This window comes from Mesitornis unicolor, unplaced genomic scaffold (assembly GCF_000695765.1).
Source record: "Mesitornis unicolor isolate BGI_N332 unplaced genomic scaffold, ASM69576v1 scaffold14317, whole genome shotgun sequence".
Taxonomy (NCBI): Eukaryota; Metazoa; Chordata; class Aves; order Mesitornithiformes; family Mesitornithidae; genus Mesitornis; species Mesitornis unicolor.
In genome coordinates, this window is record NW_010197245.1 from 301 (window position 1) to 5,692 (window position 5,392).

The window sequence follows — 5,392 nt, forward strand, 5'->3', positions numbered from 1 at the left end:
GGGGAGTTGGCAGACCTTCAGGGACCATAGCAACCTTTGGAGACTTTCAGGGATTATGGCTGGGGACCTTGAAAAGGGCAGTGATGTGCTCAGGAGAGTCTCCCAGAGAGTTCTGAAGCTCTGGGCATAGAGTTCTGAGGGAAGGAGCTCTGATCTTGGGTAGAAACCTGTAGGCCATGTTCTAGAGAGACAGAGCAGGTGAGATCGGGGGGGATGTGGAGGCAGGAGGAACAGAAGGAGGGTCTAGGTTGGGAAGAGGAGCCCATCTGAGAGGTGGATATGGAGCTCAGTTCATTAATGAAAGGCAAAGAGGAAGCTGCTGGTTTGGGGGATCCACTGGGGGATGTGGTGGTTGGTTGAACGAATGGAGTTGGTGAGAGGAAAAAGGTTGACTGAGAGAACTGGAGGGAGGAGAGGCAGAAAGGAATGAGCAAGATGAGGCAAAGAGAAAGAAGGACTCAAAAAAGAGAATGAACAGTAAGAAGTTAAACATGAATATGAGACACCATAGAAATCTCATGAAGAAGAAAAAAAGTAGTGCTGAAAAACTGAGGAACAAAGAAAGTAAAAGAAAAAAAATGGTAGCAATAGGTCTGTGGAGAAAAAAAGTGAGAGAATGCAGAAATGCCCAAAAGGCGGAAAGGAACTAAAATCAGCAAGTAAAAGTGAAAAATCAGGAGTACGTGAAGGTTGTTATTTCAGTTCATGGAGAATACAGCTGGTGCGTTCCCCAAACATAAAAAACACCTGCTTTAAAGATAGGAAAAGGGATCTCAGTTTTCTGACTGAAAGAAGAGCAGGCCTGATCTTCATTACACTATAATTGAAATAAATAAAAGCCCTTGGAGTTAGCCCGATGCACAGTAGAGTGTTTCTCTCAAGGTTCGCGTTGGAAGCTCCTCTGGGAGCATGTCTCCCTTTCTTTTGTTGCACTGCATGTGCTTTATGAATCATAAATAATAATAACCCACCAGCTTCCAGCTTTGAAATATGGGTCATCTAATTTCTCTTCTACCAGTTCAAATACAGTTTATTACCTACCTTATATAGAAACAGAAGCAGCACAATCTTTCCCTGTGCCATAAAATTGAATCCTTTCAAGCATTTCCATGCCCACTCTGTATACCAGCTCTCAGATGCCCTACTGCCACCCACCAGGGACTTACTTTGTTGACCTAGTTGGACTTTCCCTTCTTTACTTCAGATATATTTTTCTGTTATCATTGTTGGCAAAATCTAAATTGCCTTATTGGTGTATGATAGGGACATCAGGCAAGTGAGAGGTTTTTTTGCTGTTTGCTTGCATTTAATGAAACAGACTGGTTTTGTTTGAGAGCTTCTCTTTCCAAATCAATTGACAGCATTTCCTTTCAGATTAATATTGACTAATTTTGCCAGCTGGTGTTTAGAGCCATATGAAAAAGCCAAGATGTTGTTACAGGCAAAAATAAAGTGAGACAGTGGGCATACTGTGGGCTGCTTGCTTCCCTTGGTCTAGCTGCCGTACCTTTGGCAAAGACTTGCATCCCTCAAGTTCTCTGGTAGCCCAAGTCCCTTGCAAAGGCATAGCCAATGCTGCAAGAGAAAGACAGCAAAAACTTTCCTCTGCTTTGTAGTTATTATTGTATTTTCTCCTATCAACCACCATCAAAGCATTTCAAGGATCTTTGACAGAACTGCTAGGAATATGTTTCAGTCTAGCTTAGTTAGCCAAGAGGAGCCTTTCATTGTTATGCATTGCTGTAAAGCCTTCCACCATTCCCTCTATGTTCCTGTTGGTACAGTAGCTTCTTCGCTTTAAAAAGGAGATAAGGACTTTGTGCGCCTTCAGAAGCGTGACTGCCATTTTGGATTATTTCAGAGATTGACTCATCAGTATGCTCTGAGCCTGCTCTACCAGCACTTTTCAAGACAACTGTATCTACATGCATCACTCAGGCAGGCTGTAACCATACCATGTGTTTTCTGTGCTTGGTACCATCACGCACACTTCATGTTTTGCAAAATGTAGGCTCAGTGCCTGCTTCATGCTTGTCTGTCTCTCTGTTGTTTTTCTGACAAGCTTCCATCTGTACTGCAGTGGCCATTTCTCTCAGCCCAGCCTATTGGCTGGCTTCACCCTGTTTATATCTGAAAGCACAATGTACTTTGTGGAATGACTTCCCTCCCATGAGAAGGTAAATATTTCCATCCTTGCTTGGCATATTCTAGAGATAGGTAACATCAACTTTCATGAGGAGCTGCAGGACCATGACCTTGCCAGAGAAAACCCACCCTCCACTTAATTAGCCCCTACTTAGAGCTACTTATTCCCAGGCTTCCAGCACCAAGAAAATGGTATTGAAGCCTTCTTATACAGCACATTTCCTCTGCGCTGTTCTGTCAGGGAAAGTGACTGGTGATGCTCAAAGTTGCTTGTAATGCAAGTGATACCTCTCTACTTTCAATTATTGCATGTAAATGTCTAAACTGAGTGGCTGTGGAACCAAATTCTGCCACATGCTCAGCTGGAGTAACCTTGTCTACATCACTGGAGTTGCAGAGAATTTGTACAAGTGCAAATGAGAAATTAATTTGGTCTTTAATATATTGTATGCCTGCAGGGAATTCATCACAAGCATATCAACACTGTAGTTACTTCAATAATAAATCTTTTTAACGTCTTTAGCAAGCAGAAACTGAAGATCTCAAGCACAACAAAAACTTTCATGAGTGGCAGCCTGCTTCCTTAAGAGAGGCAGTTCTTATTATCCTCATTTTGCAGATGAGGCAGCCAAGAAGCTGCAGAATGAAGCATCTTGTCTAAAAACAAGCAGCACATCTTTTCACAGAGCAGGCAAGAAAAGACCTGCAATAGATAGCAGTGGACCCTCAAAATTCCCACGTGTTTTCTGGCCACGGGAGGGCACTGTCATGAAAGGTTGCGACAGGGGTAGAAGACTTCTTTGAAGTCAGTGACTTCAGGTTCCTACTAAAACTTTTGATAAATAAGCTCAAACACTGCATAAATATATATCTGGATAAATGCTTTGTAACTACTAGCAGTGTTGTTTTTGTGATATCTAAAGGTTTTGGTAGTCAGGGAGTTGTTTGAGCACTAGAACAGACCTTGTGTAAATTTCATTCCAGAGTTATCCTCTGTAGAAGCAAGAATTGTGCCTGCTGTTCATTTTTATGTAAGAGCTGTACATTATAGAAATACAGAGTGCTTATGTGTTCTAGAAAACAGCAGCTGGAGAGCAGGAGAGGACAGTGGTTCAGTGGCTCAGCCAGGGCTGTGGGTTTGTGTGTGCTTCCCCACTGAGGTGGCCTTTGCGAGGAATGTATGCTGGCTTCTGTGGGGAGCAATTTGCAAAATGTTCGCTTTTGATCAGCCTGTCTTCCTGCACAGAAGATCATCTTAGATGTGAACATTCAGGATCAGGGCAGAGACCATCAAACCCACCTTGTGCTTGCTCCATAGTTGTGGTAGCAGCTTTCGCTTGCTCCTCACCAGAGCTGGGATGGAGTGAATGATCTAGGGGTGATGGCAATGGTAGCAAGTTTGCATGCAGCTACCAGAATGAATGTGAGTGTAGGTTTGCTTTATGTCTGCTTCTCTATGGTATCTGCCAGCATGTGCTCTGTTATTACAAGGTGAAGTCAAGGTGGCTTACTCCCCTGATGGAAAAGGGGTACCCTCTTCCATGTTTACTGTGGGTACTAAGTGCACATAGGCAGTAATTACACTCGGGCTTTTCCCTAGGGCAACTTTTGCCCAATTCTCCTACTCCTTACCATATTTCCAGTTAGCACAACAGTGTATTAGAGCAGATATTTAAGATCTTGTTCCAAAGGTGTGAGAAGTTTCCTGTTGCACAACACCTGACTCCCTTCCCGAATGGCACCGTGCTTTCTTAGGCTTTAAACAGCCTCAAAATGAGCCACTCTTAGTTTTGCTAGGCTTACTCACTGGGAATTCCTGCCAGCTCATCTCTGATTGTGTACCACTGGTTATTTCCTATACTATCTCCCTTGTGGAAACTCATAAGCTGTAGGTTTGGAGGCGACTCAATACTTCTGCACTGTATGTCCCCTCCCCAAATGATACAAAAATAAAATGAGACCATTTTGATGTTACTAAACTAATGCCAGAGCAGGAGCTTTAATGCCTCACGAAGCAGAAAGATAAGTTATTAAAGATTTATCTGAGCTTCCTTCCTTTAGTGGCTGAAATTATCCAATAGGTACACACTATGGACAAACAATAGTTTCATTTACAGTGACAGAACTTAAGGATGACAGCAACCATCGGATCATCTTCTCAGACCTTCTGTACATCACAGGCCATTACATTTCACTCACTTAGCCCTAAATGAAGCAAGGCACATTTTCTAGTCCTCTTGAATCAATTTAGGCATTTGCTTTCAAAAAATAAGCAGATTGCTAACCCATCTATTTAATTATAGATTTCTCCCATGAGAAGTTGAAACAAGAACTAGTGAAAAATAAATATGAAGTCACCAGAATGCGTCATTCATTGTCTCCTATTCTCATTTTATAATTCTGGGAAAAGAAATTTAGTCCTTCTTTCATAATGGTTGACAATTGTAGACAGTAGGATTTGTACCACAGAAACAGTTCAGTATAAGAGCCAGAGTTCAGAAAAGACTAGTAGTTCAACATAGAAGTCTATGATAGATCCACATGTATTCCCCAGCAATGTCCCAGTTATAAACCTCATATGTAGCATTATTTATGTTGTAGCACATTATGCTCAGGACAGCACTTTCACTTATATACTAAGCAGCTCGCTCCACTTGGCTGGAGTACCTTCACCAACCTTTTGTCCACAGTCCAGTTAATCTCTGTTAATTATAAACTGTAAGATGCCACTGCAGACCTGGATAGCATCCTGCGGAAGCAGGAATTTGGCCAATAAAAGAGTAGATTTACTTTTTAATCTTCACTGAGTTTTGCTGACAGCCACTGCAGCATAAGATCAAAAGCAACAGGAAACAAGGTGATTTTGACAGTGGAGAGCCGGCTTGCATTGAGGCAGAACTGCCCACCAACTATGTTGGCACCATGTATTGGAGAATCCACATCCCACCTCCAACGTTGACTGCCCAATTCCAGGAACTGGGATCCACTCTACCTGGGCATAATGCAGGGGTACCTAGCCTGGAACTTTTGTGAGTCCTACTCAAAGCATGAATTTTGCTATGGTATCAGGCATCCTTTGGTTATTCAAAAGCTCTATGTTGCCGCTTCTTGAATTGATAGGTATCCATTTTGCTCAGTGTCACTATTTCTGGCCAAAAACCTCCTCAAATGAAAGAAAACCCATGATCCCTGTAAGCCTTGTAATTAAGTCATGGAGAATATGGAAGTGAGGAAACATGATCCAGGA